We start from the raw sequence: 25,416 nt of genomic DNA, 5'->3' as shown, positions 1-25,416 counted from the left end.
TAGACAATGATTTTCTGAAATCGACTGGTTTTATGGTATTTATAATTATGCCAGCTTAACAACCAGACATAGTAATTGTCTTTATTTATAGACTATTTTTCATTCACATTGTCAAAGGAAACTTATACTAGTTTTGTTTAGAAATCTTTTAAGGTATTAAACTGGCTGAATATTCATGGCACTAAGGAAATTCACCAGACACATTAAGATCAGAACATATTCTTTTCTCCTTTGAATGCAGAGAATAACAAATGTTGTGAACGAAATTGTTAAGTGGTTTATTTATAAAATCAGTAGAGCGTACTAAGAAAGCATCGTTCTCTTCTTTAAGAGAAAAGATAAGACAGAAAACGAGGAGGGATCAGCTGGCTTAAGTCACAGCATCAAAATCTTTCAAGTCCTTCCCTCTGGTCCAGGGCACCCCTGGGGGGTCCAGCATTAAAACCTAAGTATTCCCGCCTCTCTTTTCCTCAGTATGTTCAGGTGAGAAGGAATTCTGCCCCCTCCACCTGCTCTGTTGTTACTGTGTCTTCTGTTACTATTTTCTGCTCCTCCGGCTCACCACCCCCAAATTGAAGTGGTCATTTCTCTCAGTGCTTCAGTGACCGTCTAATGCTGAAACCTAGCCACCTCTAGTTTTAAGCAACTGCAAAAGACTTGAAACAATTCATAGTCAAGTTGAATCTGTTTTTGTGTCCAGTACCAACTTGTGAGAATTTTAACATCCCAACTCTTAGAGAAGACCTCGGGGATCATTAAAGGCTGAAGTCAGTTTGGAGTCTCCCTTTTTTTCTATGGGTATCAGCGCTATCCCCTGCCCCCCAGCTCAACACGGCTTTCTCCGAATCTGTGTTGGAACAGTGGGTCAGATTTAACTGGCAGGGCAGAGTCCTGGCCCATGAATGGTCAGTGGTGGTCCTGGTAGTACGAGTCCTCCTGCTGCCATGTTCCTGGTTACACATCTGGGACTCCTTTTGGTATATTTCCAGCAGACAGAATCACAGAGAAGGTAAACTGTGAAAGAACAATGATACTCAAGCAGAATAAACTGAAATTGCCAAAATGATGCATATCCTTGTATACGAATGCAACTTGAAGGCCTGGTTTAGGTTTCTTTTAAGATGATACCTTAACATTTTTTTTTGACATCTTAGTATTTATCTTATGTCATAAGACTTACTAAAGAGTAAAATGAAAGATGTGTAGGGGGTGTGTTATTGTTTCATGAACCACATAGATATGAGAAATTATTATACATAGTTTTTTTTTTTTAAATGAACATAGCTCAGGGTTGGAAATTTGTCTAGTTCATCATGAAAATGTGTGAAAGTATAATTGCAAATTAGCTGTTTATTCGTTTGGTTTCTCTTAAATTCTTAATTGTTGCTAACGTCAATTTTAGATTAACCTCTAATGTTTCATTAGTGAATGGAAGGTTATGCAGTGCTTTGGTTTGTAGGGTGGTGTACTGTTAGAAAAACATTGTACATAATAACTACAGAAAACTAAGCTACTATTATTCCAGAATTGGGGGGAATACTCTGTTGTTTATTCTGGTTAATGACTTTTTAAATCTACTCTAATTTAGAATTTATACTAGTACACTAATTTAGAATTTACAGAGAATTAGAATACAGTGCATAAGAAAGTGCTTCTAATTTTCATTTCATTTTTAAGAGATTACATTGTGAATGTATGGATTTTGAGTACATTAGAGTCATTAGGCAATGAATCACAATTATGTGCTATTACAGGCAGTTTCTGTTTATTTGAACGTCATTAGGATTCTGGATAAAGGAGAGGTGTTGACTGAGTTTATTGATACTTTATTTGAAAGGGAATCTGTGATCCACTTAGTCCATGACATGTTTGGAGTATATATTCTTGTCTGTTTCAATAGCATTTGATATTGGAGGATCAGAGTCATCTAAGCAATTTGCCCACTGGCTTATATTTTACATGATTTCCTCTTGGAGAATTCTGTTATCTTTTGTCCAGTTAAATCACCATGAAACAGCTTAGAGAAGCATGGGAGAGCCATTGTCCCCTTTTTTGTAGGGGTGCCAGCCAGTACTCTGTTCACTGATTTGAAAAGAGTATGTGCGCCTCTGCTGGGAGAATGCCCTTGACATTAAACTCCTGGGAGCAGGGACCTCCCTAAAGTGAATTCTCTTAGAGTTCTCCCCTTCTCTCCTCCTTGGGAAAGAGAAGAATGTTAACCACTTTCTGTATCCCAGCTTTCTGCCCTCCTGTTCTCCTAGTGGAGCAGTGACCTTCATTCCTTGATCAACATACCAGCCAGAAACAGGGACTGTGAACCAAGTAAGACACTGCCTCAAGCGCTCAGTCTGTTTTTTAAAAAAATATACTTGTGCAAAAATGCCATCACTATGTTTTACTGATTTTTATAATTTAAGGTCCTCTTTTAGAACAATAAGTATATGTTTGTATATCCTCATATAACTAGAAATCAAACTTGATTCTTTTTTTTTTAAGTAGTCACTTCATAATTAGAGGACTTGTAGGATTTCTCAACTCTCTGAAAAAATTAATCTAATTAGCAGATATTTGGCTACTTTTGTAAAGCTGTACATGTGATGACTTGCATGGAGGCAGTTTATATGTTACACTGATATTTTTTTAAACAAGGCACATGTCTCATTTGGTACCTTAGTCTTAGATCCTTTATTCTAAAACCTGTAGTTTCTAATCTTCACTTCCTCATCTCTTTTTATATAAGTCACATACACCCCTTCCAATTAAAAAATCCTTTTTTTAACATATTGATCTTCAGCCTGTCATAAAAGCACATTTTAATTTTTTATTCTGGCACTTAAAATACCAATGAATCTCCTTTTTTTTCCTCCCCTTTCTAACCAATCGACCCATTACCTAAATGAGAGCATTAAGAACTCACCAGCTCATCTCATTTCCCTTCGTGTCCCTGGTTGAGGTTCAAGGTGACCTTCCTGTTCCCAGCACATCCTAAGAGGCCTTCCGAGAGTCTCGAGCAGCGACAGTCCAGGGAAGATGAATTATCTCATTTCCAGACTCTTAACAGACTCCAAGAGGTGACATGGATGTTTGAAACAAAACAGGGAAGTCAGTGTTTAGGAGGAATTAAAATACTTGGCAGGGATTTAAGTGGATGAGGATGGAACAGGAGGGGATGTGGGCAGGTGTGGGCTGGGAGAGTGCTGAGAGGCGACTCTTCAGGAGGTTGTTTTGGGGTACATTTGGGGCATTCATCGCATCCTGATGATTCCTCAGACGAGCTCCCTCTTTGTTCATTTATCCTACTTTCAGCAAAGGGAACATATTGGCTGGTGTCATTGTGTTGCCCGCTCGTTGTCACTTATTCCCTCTGTCAAAGGAATTGGCTCCTTCTGGATGTCGACGCTCAAACCCTACAAGCATGTTAGCGTTTTCGGGCTATTGTCGAGTAACTTCTGTTTCTGTGCAGAGTTATGATCAGATCGTCACCGCTTGTTAAGCTTCCAGGAGGCAGATTTTTTTTTTTTTGGTCGCCGAGAGAAGTCAGATTGGAGTCAGGATCTTTGACAAGATTCTTTGTGAAAGGGAGTAACTCACACTTTTCACATTTCCATCAAGGAAGGTGGATGGAAACTGCAAGCCATTTTAAAAGCTGACATGTTAACTCTTAACAAAAGAAGAGGTTTGACAAATGTTAAGCGGAAACGGTGTCGGTTGAAAGCGACATTTGGAAAACAGGCATTCTCATGAAGGCTGCAATTTGTAATGCCTGGCAGTCCTAAAGCCTCATTTCCAGGTTGGCATAACTCAAAAGCTCCTTCCCCGTCATTCTTCCCATCTTGTGACTTTCTTTGCTGTCCATCGAAAGGTGCCACACACACTTGCTTTTCTGTTTTCAGTCCCATACAAAGACATTCATACTGTTATTCAGGTTACTTAATGGAAGCATTTTAACCAAGCAGTGCTTGGGGAGTGGTGGGCATTGATGGGAAAATGCAGGCAAATTGCTCTTCCCTTGGAAATCTGGCAAAATAAATCATCCTGTGTAGTTCGTAAGGAGGAATAAGGACTTTGATTCTGCTTCATATTGTTTCTCAAGCTGTTTTACTTGTACAATTAAGGCAATGTCTTCCTTTGTTCTGCACCTTGGGCAAACCTGTTAGAGGCTGGAGTGACCATGTTGTTACTGTTTAGTCGCTCAGTCGTGTCCGACTCTTTTCAACCCCATGGACTGTAGCCTGCCAGGCTCCTCTGTCCATTGGATTTCCCAGGCAAGAATCCTGGAGTGTGTGGCCATTTCCTTCTCCAGGGGATCTTCCTGACCCAGGGATCAAACCCACAAACTGGTGTGTTGTACACTGGCAGGCAAATTCTTTACTGTCTGAGAATAGCCATACCTGGGCTTTCTTGACTACTATATCCTGTAATGACTTCTGACTTAGAAGGTCCTTACATAATAGATACAGCTGGTCTACCAAAAGGCTAAAAAATTTTGAACCTAATAGGTGATTCCATTGATTTAAGACAGCCCTTTGCAGAAGGAAATCCTCTCTAATAAAACTCTCCAAACATTATTTGTCGGGTGAAGTGTAAAAATGGATGCACTGAACAAGCAGATGGTTTTATAAATATCACAGAAGGCTGGAGGAGAGGGTTAATCTGCCAGGACCTTGCTAGCAGTTAGTGGACTTCTTTTATGTAGTGACAATAGATACGCAAGAAGACAGAGACTTTTCTCTTTTATTACTGTATCTGAAAATAGCTCTACCTAAGCCAGAGAAGCACAGTGTTTCTTTACATTAGACATGAAAAAGAAGAACCAATTTTTCCTAACTAAAGCCTTCAGACGTAAAGATTGTTTTTAAAAGCTGACTGTGTATCATGCTCCTGGTAATTTATATTTCCTTTATAGATGCTACATGTGTGATCGTGGTTCTTTCTTTAAGTTAATAAATGGATTCTCACATTTCCTCCATAATACAAAAAATGATTCAAATTTTTGACATTTCTGGACCTATTTGCATGCAAATGTGTTCATTTAACAAACCTTGCTAAAAAATACCAAAGAGAAAAAGGAAACCCATAAAATATGTTGTGTTTTGGATGGTACCATGTCTCGTCCCTTATTTCATGTTAACTTTCTTTTTTTTTAATTTTTAAATTTTTTTTACTTTACAATATTGTATTGGTTCTGCCACACATCAACATGAATCCGCCACGGGCTCATGTTAACTTTCAGTGATGAGAATTACATATAATTCCTTTTTCTCCAGCTAGTATGTTACCAGTATAAGGAGTTGACAAATGTTAATTCTACTGAGTTAGGTCAGGACAGGACATAACATCACCCTTGGTCTTTGACTTGGTCCATCATCTCTTTTCTTTGTGTAGCCATGAGCTATTAATTACCCTGGTAAATTTATCTCTCCCCTCTAAAGGAAGAAAACAGATTACGTGAGGTAGAGTGCAGGACAGTTCTTTTTCTCTTCCATTTTTGATAGATTGCTTACTGTAATTTACATTTAAAAGGAGTGTAACTTTTCTTCTTTTTAAGTTGTTTAGCACTGTTATTCAGATGTACGTCAGGGATCGTTAGTATTTTTCCTTTTTCTTCGTGCATGTCCATTTCTTCAATGTATAAAGTATGTACATGCCTTTTGAAGCTTTCCTATAATTTTATAGCTTATGCGAAACAGTTCAGTTTTTTAAGTGGACAGTGCTGCCCATTTGACATGTCCAGTGGACCTGGAGCTTGAGAGGGAACCTCCATCCCCTTAAGCTGTAAAGGTCAAAGGTGAACTCTGCCAGGGTTTGGAAACGAGCTTCAGGAGGCTAAGTTGGAATTTCTGAAAGTGTCCAGGAAACCCCATTTGATAGGTGTGCTGAAATGTCTTTCACTCTGACGTGCCTTAGATGCAAGTACAGACTTCGGAAAAGGCTCCCTCAAGTCTGCACGTTCACTCTCTGGTCCTGGGAGGCAGTCACTCCTAGCCACTTTGTGCTGGGTGAGCACTGTGGGATCACGTTTAACCAATGAGCTGAGGCTCTGTCGGTCTTTTTGCACTTTATTTCATGACTAGGGCAGTTACCATGAAAAGAGTCGCGAATAAATTTAGAGGGGCAAATGAGAAAAAACATAACTGCTCCATCAAGGCAAGAAGAGTGATGTTTACTCTGATCCTTATGCCACAAGAGACTTTTATGCGTGATTTTAAAGAGCAAAACAATCATGTCTGTCTCTCCTCTTCACTGTGCATCTCCTCCTTCCTTGTATATTGACTCTCAAGCCTGCCTTCAACCTGTCTTGTGCAGCTGTAATGTACAATATGATGTATTACAGTATCAATTTAAGGTAAATAGAATACAGATAATTTGTTCCTCTTGACAGAAGGAAAATCAACATAGTCTAGGCTCCATCTACACTCCAAAAAGGAAATCTGTCAGGTTACTTCCTCTTCCAAAATAACTATTTTGAGTTCCATTTTTCAATGATACTCACTTGAAATGATCATATCGAACTATGAAATATTGACCTACTCAAAGACGTGGTCCACCCTACATATTGATAACCTTTATTAACTCTCAGCAGTCTTCAAGTTCAATGCTGGATGCTTTCTGTCCAGCTAAGATGAGTTATTGCCTGCCTTTGCTGTTTTTATTGGAGAGATAAATTAATAAGTGGCACTTTATAATCAAACAAAACTGTCTAATTTCTATTCTCTACATGGTAATATCTTATTTTATTACATGCTGATTTTTTATTGAGCTTTGATCTCTTATTCTGTTCAGGCATTGTTGGGGTTTTGTTTTTTGTAATTTTTGACAATATAGTGTTCTCCTATAATGTTAGATACTGTGATTTAGAGTGAGTAATCTTATGAAAGGCATTTTTGTCAACTTAATCAGATAGAAAGTATAAATACGAGTTTTATGTCCACTGACGTATACTGATATCCAATTTAGTCATCATCTATTAAGGAAAGAACCCTCTAGATTTTGTTCTCTTGTGTTTGACTATATCATTTCATATGTATTTTTTAAGACTCATAATGTAAAAAGTTTGTGGTCAAGACAATGTTGTGTTCTACTGTCGTAGTTTTCAAACAGTCTCATTTGGAACCCATACAGTTTCATCACCTTCAAAATGTGTATCCTTTTTTTTTCTCCATCCCGTGACACTGTGTGTGTTTAGAAAATACATAAATTGTTATTGAGGTTTTGGTTATTTTACTTAGCAGGGTTACTGAGTAAGCACCCTGCCTTCTTTTATTTTTTTTTTTCCTGCTGCTACCTAATTTTGGCTGTTTTAGCCACTGAGCAGAAATTTATTATCTTAACAGCTCTAGAAGTCTCAAGATCAAGGTATGAACAAGGTTGTTTTTTTCTAAGGTTTAATCTGATTACCCCATAAAGACCCTGCAGTCTTCAAATATGGTCACATTCAGAGTAACCACACAGTCCAGCCCCTAACACTGTTGTGACTCCACTGTATTCAGTTCTCTGTAGTTTCACCCTGTCTTTCTTCTCTTGTAGCCCCCACAGCCTCCCTGTAGGCACATTCTCTTTATCAGTAAATGTGTTTAAATGCATGGATGTGAGAGTTGGAAGAAGGCTGAGCGTGGAAGAATTGATGCTTTTGAACTGTGGTGTTGGAGAAGACTCTTGAGAGGCCCTTGGACTGCAAGGAGATCCAAACAGTCCATTCTAAAGGAGATCAGCCCTGGGATTTCTTTGGAAGGAATGATGCTAAAGCTGAAACTCCAGTACTTTGGCCACCTCATGCGAGAGTTGAGTCATTGGAAAAGACTCTGATGCTGGGAGGGATTGGAGGCAAGAGGAGAAGGGGACGACGGAGGATGAGATGGCTGGATGGCATCACTGACTCGATGGACATGAGTCTGAGTGAACTCTGGGAGTTGGTGATGGACAGGGAGGCCTGGCGTGCTGCGATTCATGGGGTTGCAAAGAGTCGGACATGACTGAGCGACTGATCTGATCTCTGATCTGATCTGTGTTTAAATGCCTCTGGGAGGTCTAATCCACCCCTCCCCGATGGCCGGCCACAATGCCTTTCTTAGGCATTTGGCTTTCAGACTTAAAAGCTTCTTTCAAAACACAAGGATTCACCATTGTTTCCTTTTAGGGACACCAAGGTTAGGTTCTGTTTTGGCAGAGGGGTCAGTGTTTTTATTTGTAATCATTCTTTAAGAACAGACTGTGTTGAAACAGAAGCTGGTTAGAATCTGAAGATCCCTTGGGAGTGAAGGGCAGCTTACAGAATGTTCTACTTTGTTGAATTCAGCTAGACAGTTGAAGAAGGGAGAGTTCCACAGAGCACCCACCATCGGACCTTGCCTTGTTACCTTTCGCAGGAATCTGTGGCTAGAAGATGCAGCACAGGGGTGGGGGTGCCTCTGTGCTCCTGGTGGCTTCTTGCTCTGGGGCCCTGAGTGGTAGATGTGGAATCGTCTTTCTCTCTGCTTTGTGGTCCTGCCTGGTGGCTACTGGTGTTTTGCCCTGTACGATGTGAAGAAATCAGGGATTTCTTCTTCTATCTTGGGGTTTCAGTAACCACATTTGGAGCCCTTTTATCCCATCTTGCAACCTTGTCTCAGGAGATTTCTGGGGTCTTAACTGGACATGGTTGAGACTACTAAGGCCAGGGCACTGAATTCCCTTCTCATGTAACTAAAGCTGGTTAGCTTCTGCAGTGCAGGGCAGATCAGACATGGAGAGCATGTTTTCAGATAATGCACCCTGGCGTAAATAGCCAGTGATGGACTTTGCTGGGACCTGCGAGGAGACAGAGGGAAAAAAAAGTCTGTTCTTGGAGCATTGATCTTAAAGGTGGCTCCCAATCCCACTTTGGTCAGGGGCAGATAACTTCATCACACCCATTTTCAGCTTTGCCATTTTAAAGGAAAGAGATTCAAACTGGGTCATCTCTAAGAGTCACCTCAGCAATGAGTTCTAATTCTCAATTCTCTGTTTTTCTGGGAAACATGTTTGATTGTCTGTAACAATTCATTATTTTTTTATTTTAGTTTTATTCTTGATTTTGCCCCCATGTGGATTTTACTCTATTGATTTTTTTTTTCTTTTAAGGCCATGGAAGATGATGATGACTCTGAATGTAAATTGTTACAGGAAAACAGATACAAGCTAAAATGACCAGATCAACCTTTTTTATTCTATATTTTATGGAATCCCTAATATATGTTTGGCAGTAACTTATTCATACACATGAATTCCTGACACTTTCGATTCTTCAGACTTATTAATCAGTGTAGTCAGCACCAGAGCAATTTTATGAGACTTACCAGTCATCAAAAATTTATTATCAGATAAATCAAAGAAACAACGAGCATCTTAATAGGGTAGAAAAAGTGGCATGTAAAGGATCGTTTAAGAATGTGCTTTTTTGTCGGTTATGTGTTATATTTACAGCCAGTATCAGCGCGCTTACTCATAATTTCATGCACCAACCCAGCAGGGTGCAAGTCATCTTCTTAGGTAAAACCTTTTCTCTTTATTTTTCTCCAGTAGAATATTGTGTGTGGTCTGACTGTAAGACTGAGAAGCACAATATATACAGAAGGTAGGAAACATCAGGTTCCAGGGTTAAGCTTATCGCTTTTCTTTGAAAACAGTATCTACATTTTCTTCGGAATTTCATTACAGTTGTCATCCAGCCTTAAGACATCAAGTCTCAGTCCTTTCCTTTGGGACAAAATGGCTAGACTTGAGCTCTGTGAAATGGCGTGTGGAAGTAGCAGTCGACAGATTGCCTTTGCTATGGCTAGGGCTCCATGTGCACCTCCTGGCAAATACGAGATGCAAGCTCTGTCTCCCGTGTTCCTGGCACTGTCTTGATAGAATGATTCCGATGATATAATCAAAGACTTGGGTCTTTGTTCTGTGAGATGAGCTGCTTGGAGGGGAGTTTTTCTATCACTCTAGCCCTGTTGAGAGTGTCCCAGAATCTCACTATCCTGTGGGACAGAAAGACCTTGGTAGTGACCAAATAGGAGCTGCTGCTGCTGCTAAGTCGCTTCAGTCGTGTCGGACTCTGTGCGACCCCATAGATGGCAGCCCACTAGGCTCCTCTGTCCCTGGGATTCTCCAAGCAGGAACACTGGAATGGGTTGCCATTTCCTTCTCCAGTGCATGAAAGTGAAAAGTCAAAGTGTAGTCGCTCAGTCGCGTCTGACTCTTAGCGAACCCATGGACTGCAGCCTACCAGGCTTCTTTGTCCATGGGATTTTCCAGACAAGAGTACTGGACTGGGGTGCCATCACCTTCTCTGAAATAGGAGCTGGGCTGCCACAGAAGAGCCCTGATGGAGATCCACTGGGGATGAACCCAGAACCACAAGGCTGGGTTACTTTCCATTAAAAATACAATCTACCTTTCTACCTCAATTCGCCATCAGTGCTGTTTTCTCTGCCTGGAATGTTCCTTCCTCATATTACCTGCTGAATGTCCAGTTATTCTTCAAGAATCATGTTAAATATTGCTTCTTCAGAAACCTTTCTTTCCAAGGGTTTCCCTGCTGCTGCTACTGCTGCTAAGTTGCTTCAGTCGTGTCTGACTCTGTGCGACCCCATAGACGGCAGCCCATCAAGCTTCCCTGTCCCTGGGATTCTCCAGGCAAGAACACTGGAGTGGGTTGCCATTTCCTTCTCCAATGCATGAAAGTGAAAAGTGAAAGTGAAGTCTCTCAGTTGTGTCCAACTCTAGCGACCCCATGGACTGCGGCCTGCCGGGCTCCTCCATCCATGGGATTTTCCAGGCAAGAGTACTAGAGTGGGGTGCCATTGCCTTCTCTGAAGGGTTTCCCTACTGCCCATTTAATCTAGGTTCCTTTTATCATCTTTCTTCTGAATCTTTTTGCTTGATAGCAATTTTAATATTCAATTGCTAGTTTTAATAATAGTAGTAGTAATTATGAACAGTGACTATTTACCATGTGACAGACATTGTGCTAAGCTCATTATCCCAGGTGGCGCTAGTGGTAAAGAACCTGCCTGCCAGTGCAGGTTACAGAAGAGATGTGGGTTTGATCCCTGGGTTGGGAAGACCCCCTGGAGAAAGGAATGGCACCCCACTCCAGTTTTATCGCCTGGAGAATCTCATGGACAGAGGAGCCTGGTGGGCTATAGTCCACAGGATCGCAAAGAGTTGGACACAACTGAGGTGACTTAGCATGCTTTCAGCAGTTTTTAACTCAATATTTCTGTGAATACTACCAATATTTGGGAAGAAGAGTTAAAAGTGCATGTTTTCTCTCCTTTAAGAAATTAATTTTGGGGAATTCCCTGTTGGTCCAGTGGTTAAGACTTCGCCTTTCAATGAAGGAGATGCAGGTTTGATCCCTGGTCAGGGAGCTAAGATCTCAGATGCCTCGTGGCCAAACACCAAAACATAAATCAGAAACAATATGGTAACAAATTCAGTAAAGACTTAAAAACAAATGGTCTTCATCAGATAAAAACAAAATCTTTAAAAAAAAAAAAAAAAACAGCTAATGGTTTTGGAAGCACTATTGCAGATTCCCTCATGTCTGAGGGCACATTGAGAGCACCTGGCACCCTCAGTGTCTTACATGAATGACCCACCGTCTCATGCAGAAGAGCCCCTGACAGGTCACCCCAGTGTCTGAAAGGAAAAAGCCAATCTGACATTGAGAAGAAACCAAGTTGTCATTCTCGGTTTTTGCCAGCACAGAATAAACAAGCCTCAAGACATTAAAATGCATCCTCAACATACTAAGTGAAGATGCCGTCTTCACAGTGGTTTTGCATTGTTTGTGTCGATCTTGTTGCCCACGCTTCTCATATTGGAAATGAAACCGTTGCTTAACTTCAGAAATGAAGGAGTTATATCTGAAAGGGAGACCTTCCTCTCTGTGAATCTGTGGATCTGTGTCTTCTCTTTGTCCATCAAGGGAGTGTTTTACCGGGCCTGTGGAGTGTGTGGTTTTGATTGTGAATGTTGGGGATGTTGCTGAGGAACACAGAGCAAACCAGGACAGGTGGTTATCCCAAGTGGGGGAAGCTTGATGCCTGAGACAGGGAGGGAGGTCACATTCTTTTCATACTTCACCCTTTGGTACCTATTGAATGTTCCATTTTCTACATGTATTCATTGTTGAATAGGTTATTTTTTAAAAAATGTAACTTGCAGGAGAAAAAAAGCAGGGGGTCCTTCCCTGGGGTTCAGTGATTAAGACTGCACTTTAAATGCAGGGGCCTCGAGTTCGATCCCTGGTTGGGGATCCTGCATGCTGCTCCGGCAAAATAAAAAAAAAAAAATTAACCTACACAGCCCATGAAGTTACGAAGGAAGAAACCACAAAGAATGTAACTGTGTAATTGGTTGTGTTTATTGTATGCCCCCTTTCCATTTATCTGTCTAGATTGAGTGGAATCATCCATTCTGATTGGTCTTTCTAAATCGAGGTACAGTCGAAACCTTCAGGGTCACATCACCTCACAAATATGTATACTGAGTCTTGGAAAGAGACTTTTAAGTGAGAGCTCGAGAGAAGATCTCTCACTTCACACATCCACCCTCCCTGTTCTTGGCTTAAGCATTGTGAAATCTTGCTTTGTTTCTAACACCTCTCAGATTGCATCAGATTTTCCTATATCCTTGAAGGAATCTGTAACAATCCAGTTTTCCTGCAGGTCCCAGTGTGACATGGGGAAAGGAGGTCATCACAAAGACATAGCAAAAGAGACAAAGGAAAATAAAAAAAAAAACAAGACTTACTTCTTCTTTGAGTTTCTTTATATTGGGATATTTTCCCACCTTAGATTTTAAGGGATTGAAAGGTAAGCTTTTAGAAAAGATATTTTTAAGGTCACAAGAGGATTTGAAATATGGAAGAATGGATCTTGTAAAAACTGATTATATTAGAGGAAGAAACTGAGCCTCAGATTCCCATATATGAGGCATGGATTTTTTTTGTTTTAATTCTTCTCTCATGTTTAGTTTTTTTGGCTGTAAGCAAAGATGACGTGTGTGTTTCAGACTGTTTATGTGAGATTAGGAGCATCTTTAATCTGTTTTTGTGCATTCTCAATAGAAACTGCGTGAGTGGTGATCTTTTAATAGAATGTGTCTTGCAACTAGGAAATTTCTTTTGGTGCTAAATTCTAGATAATTCCTAAGGGATGTAAATTTTGTCAATAAAAGTTTTTATTTTGAAATACTTAAAATCTTGAAACTGTAATATTGTAAGTTTTCTGAGACCACCTTCTGCTTCATTTTTGCAAGTGTATTTAATAAGACAGGGCGACAAGAAAGATACTGGTCATCAAGCTGATTGAATAAAAATATCCTTCACTAATTTTGTACTGAAGCATGGTTAGAAAAAGAAATAATGGTGTGTGGGGAAAAGGTTCCTTCAAGACCACCATGTGAGGGGCTTTCCTGGTGGTCAAGTGGTTAAGAATCCACCTTCGACTGCAGGGCACGTGAGTTTGACCCTGGTCGGAGAATTAAGGCTGTGAGACCACTATATGAGGGCTCCCCTGGTGCCCAGATGGTAAAGAAATGCGTGAGACCAGGGTTCAATCCCTGGGTTATGAAGATCCCCTGGAAAAAAGAATGGTAACCTACTCTAATATTCTTGCTTGTAGAATCTCATGGACAGAGGAACTTGGGCAGCCTACAGTCCATGGGGTCACAAAGAGACGTGTCTGAGTGACTAACACACCTACACGAGTGCATTCTGCAATACATGAGTGTTGGTTTTACTGTGGCTGAAATACTAAGAATCTTAAGCAACTTTTACTAAGAAAAATTCAGATGCATGATAGAGTCAGATACTTTCAGTATCCTTTTTTTTTTTTTTTTTTGTATTCGTATACTAACATCCAGCTGGATCAGTGAGTAGTGACAGAAGTTGCCTCAGTTACACTAAGAGAGAATTCACTTCCATTGACTTCCTGCAGTGTTCCAGGCCCTGGTAGGTTCGTTGCAGGCTTCATCTACGAGGATCTCTTGATTCCATGAGATAGATGTGGGTGTTTGCCCGGCTTTCAGATGAGTGAAGGCCTCCGGTTAGTAATGTAAAAGGGCCAATAGTTTACCCAAGTCGTAGAGCCAGAAATCAAAATATATTGACATGTACACACTGCTTTATTTAGAGTAGAAAGCCAACAAGGACCTACTTTATGGCATAGAGAACTCTGTTAAATATTCCGCAATGACATACGGAAGAAACATTTGAAAAAGAATAGGTGCGTGCATCACTTAGCTGTGCGCCTGAAACAGACTTAACATTGTTAATCAGCAGGACTCCAATGTAAAATAAAAATTAAAAAAAAGAACAATGTCTCATATTCACCTTGTTGCTTTTTGGGTAACATCAGGAAAGAAAGGGAGGAAATGCTAAGTTTATGTTGAACTCTCAAAGAGAAGTCAGTATATGAGGCTTAGCAATTCATTCATGATCATTCAACTTTTCTAGTTCTTGAATCAAATCCTGCTAGGTTCCTTGCAGGCAGAGTGAGTCAGACAAGAAGATGAAGACCCGCCAATGTGAGATCACGAGCCATGTAATAAACCTGTGGATAATCCTGTATGTTCAGTTCAGTCCACTCAGTTGTGTCTGACTCTTTGTGACCCCTTGGACAATAGCACACCAGGCTTCCCTGTCCATCACCAACTCTTGGAGCTTGTTCAAACTCATGTCCATCGAGTCAGTGATGCCATCCAACTATCTTATCCTCTGTTGTCCCCTTCTCCTCTTGCCTTCAATCTTTCCTTTCCAAAAGGCATCAGGGTCTTTTCCAGTGAGTCAGTTCTTCGTATCAGATGGCCAAAGTATTGGCATTTTACCTTCAGCATCTGGTCTTCCAATGAATATTCAGGACTGATTTCCTCAGGACTGACTGGTTTGATCTCCTTGCAGTTCAAGGGACTCTCAAGAGTCTTCTCCAACACCACAGTTCAAAAACATCAATTCTTTGGTGTTCAGCTTTCTTTATGGTCCAACTCTCACATCCATACATGACTACTGGAAAAACCATAGCTTTGACTAGCTGGACCTTTGTTGGCAAAGTAATGTCTGCTTTTAATATGCTCTCTAGGTTGGTCATAGCTTTTCTTCCAAGGAGCAAGCATCTTCGAACTTCAGCTGCAGTCACCATCTGCAGTTATTTGGGAGCCCAAGAAAATAAAGTCTATCACTGTTTCCATTGTTTCCCCATCTATTTGCCTTGAAGTGATGGAACCAGATGCCATGATCTTAGTTTTCTGAATGTTGAGTTTTAAGCCAGCTTTTTCACACTCCTCTTTCACTTTCATTAAGAGGCTCTTTAGTTCTTCTTCACTCTCTGGCATAAGGGTGGTGTCATCTGCATATCTGAGGTTATTGATATTTCTCCTGACTATCTTGATTCTAGCTTGTGCTTTATCCAGCCTGGCATTTTACATGATGTACTCTGCATATAAGTTATATAAGCAGGGTGACAATATACAGCCTTGACGTGCTCTTTTCCCAATTTGGATTCTGTATGTACAGCTATGGGAGAGAAAGGTCATAGCCTCAAAAGCACATTAACTGAAGTCTAACTGTAAAACAGCATAAATGTGCGGCCTTCAGTGGATGAATACACACTGACCAGACCATCCAGGTTACTGGCAGGAATGTAGATTTGTATTTGTCATTCTGGAACCATCCACATAAGGGGAATCAGAGGTGATACAGAAAACAGTCTTTCAGGAACTGAATAGCTGGGGGAAAAAGACACTGCTTCAGGACCCCTGTAGGGAATACAGGACGGGGACCTGGTTTTACAGGTGGCTGATTTGATTCAGTTCAGTTGCTCAGTTGCGTCCGACTCTTTGCGACCCTATGGACTGCAGCAAATCAGGCTTTCCTGTCCATCACCAAGGCCCAGAGCTTGCTCAAACTCAATGTCCATTGAGTCACTGATGCCATCCAACCATCTCATCCTCTGTCGTCCCTTTCTCCTCCCACCTTCAGTCTTTCCCAGCATCAAGGTCTTTTCCAGTAAGTCATTTCTTCGTGTCAGGTGGCCAAAGTATTGGAGCTTCAGCATCAGTCCTTCCAATGAATATTCGGAACTGATTGCCTTTAGGATTACCGGTTAATCCCTAATCTGCGTCTGCTCTTTGGCAGCTATATTCTTTACCACTGAGCCACCTGGGAAGCCCCAAAAGAAATGATGCAAATGCACTTATTTACAAAACAGATACAGACTCTCAGACTTAAAGAATGAACTTATGTTTGCCAGGGTGGAAGAATGAGGGAAGGAGTAGTTAGGCACTATAGAATCGGCATGTACACACTGCTATATTTAACATGGATAACCAACAGGCTCCATCCTACTGTATAGTATAGGAAACTGCTCAATGTTATGTGGCAGCCTGGATGGGAGAAGAGTTTGGGGGAGAATGGCAACATGCATATGTATGACTGAGTCCCTTTGCTGTCCTCCTGAAACTGTTACAGAGTGTTCATCATCTTATACTCCAAGATAAAATAAAAAGTTAAAAAAGTATTTCATTGCTAAAAAATGCTAACCATCCTCTGAGCCTTCAGCAGGTTTTAACAGTAACACCAAAGAGTGCTGATTACAGATCACCATAACAAATATGATAATAATGAAAAAGCTTGAAATTCTGTGAGAATTAGCAAAATGTGACCCGGAGACAGGAAGTGAGCAAATGCTGTTGGGAAGATGGCGCCCATCGACTTGCTCCATGTGGGGCTGCCACAGACCTTCAGTTTGTGACAAATGTCATTTGTGAAAGCGAGATAAAACAAGGTATGCCTTTGCGACCTTCTGAGGTTTCGTCTGTTCCCTGTTTATTTTCTTAGACACTAATATTTGTCTTTTAACACAAACAGCTTTACCCTTGTATTCAGTTTCTCAGTGGCCTTCGGCTACCCCTCCTTCTCATTCAAAATCAGCACCTTGTCACCAAAGCACTTTCCATGTCATTCTGCCTAAAACAGACCCCATTACGCACCCTGCCCCTAACTTTATTTTTTCTGCCTCCTCCTAGACGGGAGGTTCCTGTAAGAGCAGGGCCGTAGTTGAGAGCACTGCTGTGTCCCCAGGAGCCTCTGATGGCACCTGGCACCTGGTCGGCCCTCAGAAGACTTGATGAATGGGAATTGTTCTTTCAGCTGTACACTGTAGCCTGCCGTGTAGACATTTCTGCTGGAGGAAATTGTCTTTAAACTGCACGTTGCACAGCCGTTACACGTTTTTCACATTTCCCTTTTCCTCTTACGTCTGAATTGCTTCGACTTCATGATATTATTAGAGCCGCTTCCATCACCCAAGAGTTTGTGATGTTGCCAAGGCTGCAGCCTTCCCCAGCCAGCTACTTCTCACCTCATCTACCAGATCTTTGCAGCTGGGCTTTGGTTTTGTGTTTTCTGATACATATATAATTATTTATTTTGGCCTTGCTGAGTCTTCATTGCTGCACAGACTTTTCTCCAGTTGCAGTGAGTGGGTGCTGCTCTGTAGTTGTGGTGCGTGGGCTTCTCGTTGCAGGGGCTTCTCTTGTTGTGGAGCACAGGCTCTGGGGCACACGGGCTTCAGTAGTTGTGGCACGTGGGCTCAGTAGCCATGGTCCCTGGGCAGAGTTACTCCTTGGCATGTGGAATCTTCCCAGACCAGAGATCAAACCAATGTTTCCTGCATTGGCAGGCAGATTCTTTACCATTGAATCACCAGGGAAGCCCTTAGCTGGACTTTGAAAGAAACTCCACACATGGAAGTTTAGGAGGTGATAGTGGGGGAAAATCCCAGAGCTGCAAGTGGTTAGTTGCCCTGGACTCTGCCCATGAGCTTGGTTTTGTTTTTGCATCAGCCACCCCGCCATCCTTTACCATACACCTGTGCATGGAGGACTTAGCTTTTGGCTGCTTTACCTTAGAACACAGGTGTTGCTTTATCCTCCATCAGGATATTGTGAAAGAGTCTATTGAAGGTGACTTGGCAGGCTTTGAACCATAGTAATTACTAAAGAATAAACATCAAAGAAAAGAGGACAAGAGAGGGAGACAGCCTCTCCTCCCAGCCTTCAAAATATGTTTTGTTGACAAGTCAGAAAAACAACTCTGAACCTAAAAACCTAGATGTGAAAGGCCAGAAGGAATCCCTTTGACATCACTCAAGGAACCAGAGGACTCCCGTTCAGCTGCATTGAGAAGGAGCCCTCGCCTGCAGCAGGTGGTGTGTCATTACTTATCCCCCTGCCTGTGGCATTTGAGGAGCAGTCAGACTTAGGAGATGCCCAACAGAGGGAGGAGGAGTGACGTGGAGGTGTGGGTGTGCTTGGGGAAATACTGGGCTCCTCTACCATAGAGAATCCACCTGCCAATGCAGGAGATGCAGATTTGATTCCTGGGTCAGAAGGATCCTTGGAGAAAGAAACGGCAACCCACTCCAGTATTCTTGCCTGGAGAATCCCATGGACAGAGGAGCCTGGTGGGCTACAGTCCATGAGGTCACAAGTGTCAGACACGACTGAGCAACTAAGCAACTACACACAGAAGGATCCTGTCAGGACACCAATTCCAAATTCAAAACTAAATTTTCTCACAGGTTGTATTAATGTTCTCTATTTCTAACAAAATCCTGGTGAGATGTTCATTGTTAATTAAGTGTTAATGACAAAAGAAGACATTTGAGGTATTTTTCCTAAGATGCGGAAGTCCTGTGAATGAGTTTTGATTATGTGCACTGAGAGAGAGGGGTTTCTCCTGTGGCTCAGTGGTAAAGAATCCACATACAGTCAGTGCAGGAGGAAATGGCAGCCCACTCCAGTGTTCTTGCCTGGAGAATCTTGTGGACAGAGGAGCCTGGCGGGCTATATAGTCCATGGGGTCTCAAAAGAGTCAGACATGACTGAGCGACTGAACACACGTACACACGCAGAGAGAGAGAGAGCATCGCTGCTCTGTTTACATTATGCCAAAATCTCTGCTTTCGAAAATAAACGTAGCTGCCTCCTTTACAAAAGAGAACCACAGGTTGCCCAGGGACTGTCACCACAATCAGGATAGTGAAGCCCAAGTTTTCCTGTGTTCCAGGTCCCTCCCTCCTGCCCTTCCCCATCTTTCCCCCAATCCTCAGACAACCACTGACCTACTTTCTAACTATACCTTGGTTTGCATTTTGTAGAGGGTTTTTTATTTATTGGGTTGGCCAAAAAGTTCATTCAGGTTTTTCTGTAAGATGATGTGGAAAAACTAGAATGAACTTTTTGGCCAACTCAGTATATATGTGTGTGTGTATATATGTATGTAACATACATACACAAGGGCTTTCCTTGTGACTCAGCTGGTAGAGAATCTGCCTGTAATGCAGGAGACCTGGGTTCAGTCCCTGGGTTGGGAAGATCCCCTGGAGAAGGAAAAGGCTACCCACTCCAGTGTTCTGGCCTGGGGAATCTCATGGACTGTATAGTTCATGGGGATCACGAAGAGTTGGACACTACTGAGCAACTTTCACATGTGTACTCTTTTTTTTTTTAAGTTCCTTACATTCAACATAATTAATCTTGAGAATCGTTGTATGTTTCAGTCATTCGTTTCTTTTATTTTTGAATAGTAATCCATTGAGTGGATATGACTTATCAAGTTGACTGTTGATGGATATTTGGGTTGTTTCCAGTTTGGGGAAAATAAAGCTTCCATCAGCTTTAGTGTACAAGTTTTTTATTTTTATTTTTATTTTATTTTATTTTTTTTTTTGGTTGTAAATTTTATTTTATTTTTAAAACTTTACAATATTGTATTAGTTTTGCCAAATATCATTGGTTTTGCCATATATCAACATGAATCTGCCACAGGTATACACGTGTTCCCCATCCTGAACCCTCCTCCCTCCTCTCTCCCCGTACCATCCCTCTGGGTCATCCCAGTGCACCAGACCCAAGCATCCAGTATCGTGCATCGAAACCTGGACTGGCAACTCGTTTCATATATGATATTATACATGTTTCAATGCCATTCTTCCAAATCATCCCACCCTCTCCCTCTCCCACAGAGTCCATAAGACTGATCTATACATCAGTGTCTCTTTTGTTGTCTCATATGCAGGGTTATTGTTATCATCTTTCTAAATTCCATATATATGCGTTAGCACACTGTATTGGTGTTTTCTTTCTGGCTTACTTCACTCTGTATAATTGGCTCCAGTTTCATCCACCTCATTAGAACTGATTCAAATGTATTCTTTTTAATGGCTGAGTAATACTCCATTGTGTATATGTACCACAGCTTTCTTATCCATTCATCTGCTGATGGACATCTAGGTTGCTTCCATGTCCTGGCTATTATAAACAGTGCTGCGATGAACACTGGGGTACACATGTCTCTTTCTTAAAAAACTGGAAATAGAACTGCCTTATGACCCAGCAATCCCACTGCTGGGCATACACACTGAGGAAACCAGAATTGAAAGAGATATGTGTACAAGTTTTTGACGGAACAAGTTCTGTCCCTGTAATCCCTCAGAGTAGAATGGGTGGTCCTTATGGCAGTATCAGTTCAGTTCAGTTGCTCAGTCATTTCCAACTCTTTGCAATCCCATGGACTGCAGAATGCCAGGCTTCCCTGTCCCATCACCAACTCCCGGAGCTTGCTCAAACTCAAGTCCATCGAGTCTGATGCCATCTAACCATCTCGTCCTCTGTTGTCCCCTTCTCCTCCTGCCTTCAATCCTTCCTAGCATCAGGGTCTTTTCCAATGAGTCAGTTCTTCACATCAGGTGACCAAAGTATTGGAGCTTCAGCATCTGTTCTTCCAGTGAATACTCAGGACTGATTTCCTTAGGATTGACTGGTTTGATCTCCTTGAAGTTCAAGGGACTCTCAAGAGTCTTCTCCAACACCATGGTTCAAAAGCATCAATTCTTCAGCACTCAGCTTTCTTTATGGTACAACTCTCATATCCATGCATGATAACTGGAAAAACCATAGCTTTGACTATGGACCTTTGTCAGTAAAGCATTGCCTCTGTGTTTTAATATGCTGTCAGGCTTTCCTTGTGGCTCAGCTGGTAAAGAATCCACCTGCAATGCGGGACACCTGGGTTTGATCCCTGGGTTGGGGCAGATCCCTAGGAGAAGGGAAAGTGTACCCACTCCAGTGTTCAGGCCTGGAGAATGCTGTGGACTGTATAGTCCATGGAGTCAGAAAGAGTTGGACTCGACTAAGTGACTTTCACTTTTCACTGGGTTTAATATGGCAGGTACAGATTTAGTTTTTTCAGTACCTGCCAAACCATTTTCAAAGTGATGGTGTCTTTTTATATACTGACCAGCAATGTCTTAGTGTTCCAGCTCTTCCACATCCTCCTTCACACTTGGTATGATCTTTTTTTCAATTTTATTTTTTCCAGTGGGTTCTCATTATGGTTTTCAATTACATTTATCTGATGAATAATGGTGTTGAGCTTTTGTGATTCATTTACTTCATGAAATGTTTATTCAAATCTATTTTTTGAAATGGAATAGTTTTTCTTATTGTTTTGAGGTTCTAGATATGAATCCTCTATCAGGTATATGCTTATCAAAGCTTTTCTCCATTTCTGTGTTTGCCTTTTCATTCTCCTAGCAGTGTCTTTTGAAAAATAAAACTTTTACATTGTGTTGATTTCAGTGTATTAGCTTGTTCTTTTCTGGATTGTACTTTTGGTGTCATGTCTGAGTGTTCTCGGAGAAGGCAATGGCACCCCACTCCAGTACTCTTGCCTGGAAAATCCCGTTGGACGGAGGAGCCTGGTAGGCTGCAGTCCATGGGGTCGCTAAGAGTCCCACGTGACTGAGCGACTTGACTTTCACTTTTCACTTCCATGCATTGGAGAAGGAAATGGCAACCCACTCCAGTGTTCTTGCCTGGAGAATCTCAGGGACGGGGGAGCCTGGTGGGCTGCCGTCTATGGGGTCGCACAGAGTCGGACATGACTGAAGCGACTTAGCAGCAGCAGCAGCAGCAGCTGAGTGTTCTTTGCCTAATGCAAGTTAGCGTAATTTTCTCCTTTGTTTTAGTTCACAGGCTTTATAATTGTAGGTTTTGCATTTAGATCTACAATGCGTTTTTAGTTAATCTTTGTATATGGTGTGAGGTATGGATCGAAGTTCATATATTTGCATGTGGATATCAGTTGTTTTTGTACAGTGTTGATTGTGTTAATTCTTTATATCTTCACTGATTTTTCTAATTGTTCTAGCAGTTATTGAGACAGGAGTATTGAAATCTTAGACTGTAATTACAGATTTATTTCTTTTCAGTTCTGTCAGTTTTCACTTCATATATTTGGAAGCTCTGTAATTAGATTTATAAATGTTTTGAATTATGTCCTCTTAATGAATTGATTCTTTTTTCATTATGCAGTGAACTTCTCTAGTCTTAGTTATATTATTTGGCCAGAAATCTACTTAGTCAGCTGTCAGTGAAGCCACCTTATCTTTATTTTGATTCATGTTAGAATGGTAAATAATTCTCCATTCTTTTCCTCTTAACCTATTTATCGCTATATTTGAAGTGAATTTTTTACAGACCGCATATAGTTCTTTTTCATCTTAGCTGACAATCTTTGCCTTTTAATTCAGATAATTTGATCAGTTAGACCTAATATGATTTGTTCCACAGGTGAGTTTGAATCTCTCCCCCTTTTTCCTCTTTGTTTCATCTTCCTCCCACCCTTCTTTTGTGTCTTTTGGACTGTTGTATTTTTTAAGACACTGTTTTATCTCCTTTGTTGGCTTTTTAACTATAATCTTTCATTCTGCAATCTTAGTATATGCTTTAGGGGTTACAGTTTACATCTGTGATATTTCACAATGACATTATACCACTTCACATACATTTTAGGAACCGTAAAATAGTGAACTTTCATTTCCCATCTCCCAGGCTTTATGTTTTTGTTGTCATATGTTTTACTTCTATTAAAGTTATAAACTCCACATTTTATTTTTATTATCTTTTTTAAAAATTTTATTTTATTTTTAAACTTTACATAATTGTATTTTTATTATCTTTAACAGTAAACTCTCTTTTATAGAGATATGAATAAAGATAAAGCATTTTATATGGTTAGCTGCATATTTTGTATTTTTAGTGCTTTTCATTCCTTTGTGTAAATCCATATTTCTGTTTAGTATAATTTTTTTTCTACCTTAAAGACTTCCTTTAACTTTTTTTATCTCTTAGGTCTGCCATGTATTAATTCTTTCAGATTTTATATATCTGCAATACTCTCTAATTCACCTTCCATTTTTGAAAGATACTTTCACTGGGTATAGAATCTTAGTTATGTCTTTCAGGACATTAAAAGTTTTTTCCTATTATCTTCTCCCTTGCATTGTTTCTGACAAGAAATCTGCTGTATCTTTATCTTTGTTCCTTTGTTTGTAACCTTTTCCCAAGCTTGGCTGTTTTTAAGATTTTCTCTTTATCGCTGATTTTGAGCAGTTTGATTTTAATGCCTCTTTTAGCTTCATTCCCTTGTGTTTTTTATAATTATATGAATTATATTATGTTGATATTGGGGGACTAGGATTTTTACCCAAAGAGAAAAGAGATAGAAAATGAAAGAAGTTAATTATCTTAGAGTCCTAAATTTGATTTGGAAATATAGTGAGATTCCATGATGAATTTTTTTTTTTTTTACTTTAAAAAGTTTTTTTTTTTCTTTTTCTTTTTCTGTCCATTGAATAAGCCCAGAAAAAAATGACTGACATAGTAGCAACAAACACCCTCAAGTTCCTGGATCTTTTTCCTAAATACCATTTATCACTAACAGAATTCTGTGATCCTTAGAACAATGGCTAATTCCAGGCCTCTGTTAAGAGCCTGAAATATCTTTTCTATTCAGAAAGCAAGGAAGCTGTCAAAGACTGTGTCAGAAGAACCCAGGATACAACATAGGGACTCCCATTGGCCAAAAATAGGATGGTTTGAATATCAACAAGAAGAATAACTACAGCATCTCCAACATGCTTTTTAAAAATCTCATTCAAACAAGCCAGGTATTAAAGATATTTTGAGCTTATTAGGAAATTTATATACTGGGTATTCGATTATATTAAAGAATCACTAATTTTTATGTGATAATAGTTTGTGGTTATATACTTTAATGAATGATGAACCAATGTAACTTCTGAGATTTTGCTTCAAAAGAATCTAAATAGTGGAGCCGGGGGAGAGAGACAGAAGTGAAAATTAATGAAACAAGACATGATTCTAGTAGATTATTTTTGAAGCTGATGGTGGGTCCCTAATGACTTTGGTTATTCTCTTGACTTTAGTGTATGGGTAGTATTTTCCCAAAGAAAGTTAAAACAATTTTAAATATGATATAAGAATTATTAATGCCAGTATCATAAAATTGTGAGGATGGTATAGTTTTTATCACACTACTTGACCTTAAAAAAGAAAGAAACATAGTTCAGATTCCATTCATTCCACCTCAGGTTTCCCCCTACTATAGTTTCTTTCTGTAGTGAAAGAAACTATAAAAAGATTCTTTCACTCCAGTCTTAATTGGAGCCAGTGGTTCCTATGGAGCTATCCATGGTGCTGACCAATGGAATGCTGAAAGAAAGGGAGGACACAAGGCAAGAGGGCATGAAAGATGAATTTGGTCTTACAAAAATACTGAATTTGAGACTTCTAGATACCCCTAAGTGGAGAGATATATAATAGGGAAGAGGTTTTATGTGCTAGCATTCAAAAGGCCAATTTAGTCTAGAGGGAAGAGTTCTTTCTGAGTAAGTCTTTTCTGGGCCTCTGCCCTGACCAGTCACCAACCTGTCAACCCCTCTTAAGACTTGGCAGCAACAGATTATTCTAATTGGTGGACTTTTTGCTGTGAAGAGGTAGGATCCACTTATCAATTTATGTCCATATGTAGCCATTGCTGGCTGATTTAAGGAATTTGTCAGAGGTGGACTGCCTATACTCTGTATCTTGTTGTGGAATAAAGATGAGTCCTTGGCATGTACAGTTGTGTAGCACACATGGGAATCATTGAATGAACTCTGTTTCCCCCCCTTTTAGGTGCCAGGCCAAATCTGCTAGTCCCTATGCTCTCCTCTGTAATTTAAAATACATCAAAATTTCCATCCTTACTTAAGCAATGAGAAGCAAATGTTCACTTGGTCAGCTTTAGAAAACAGTTTATTGACTTGACTCATATTACATAAGCCTGAATAGGAACTGCTTTATCTGGGCCCTAGTTTTATAATTTAGTATTTTGACTTAGAAGCCATTTGTGATCAAGCTCCACTTTCTGAGGACCTCTCTCAGTCTGTGTGCTAAAACAGACAGTACTATTAAATACCAGCACTTCTGCCTTGTTCAGACTCCTGGTGGACAAGCAAGAATGAGGAGGAGGAGGACAAGCAAGAATGAGGA

At 40.4% G+C, this 25,416-nt stretch overlaps 1 protein-coding gene and 1 long non-coding RNA gene across 3 annotated transcripts in view; both read left to right on the top strand.

Annotated features, from left to right (window-relative positions):
• RSU1 (Ras suppressor protein 1) overlaps window positions 1-25,416 on the top strand; it is a 204,845-nt gene that overhangs the window by 106,973 nt on the left and 72,456 nt on the right. The window lies entirely within an intron of this gene.
• The window catches only part of LOC139186467 (uncharacterized), a 34,193-nt gene continuing 8,781 nt past the window's right edge, over window positions 5-25,416 (top strand). Inside the window, exon 1 of the long non-coding RNA XR_011570023.1 lies at window positions 5-25,370. This is a non-coding gene — a long non-coding RNA (uncharacterized lncRNA). The remainder of the gene's footprint in view (window positions 25,371-25,416) is intronic.

The sequence above is a fragment of the Bos indicus genome, chromosome 13 (genome assembly GCF_029378745.1).
Source record: "Bos indicus isolate NIAB-ARS_2022 breed Sahiwal x Tharparkar chromosome 13, NIAB-ARS_B.indTharparkar_mat_pri_1.0, whole genome shotgun sequence".
Lineage (NCBI taxonomy): Eukaryota > Metazoa > Chordata > Mammalia > Artiodactyla > Bovidae > Bos > Bos indicus.
The sequence above is the reverse complement of the archived record's forward strand: the minus strand, read 5'-3'. Positions and strand labels throughout refer to the sequence as shown.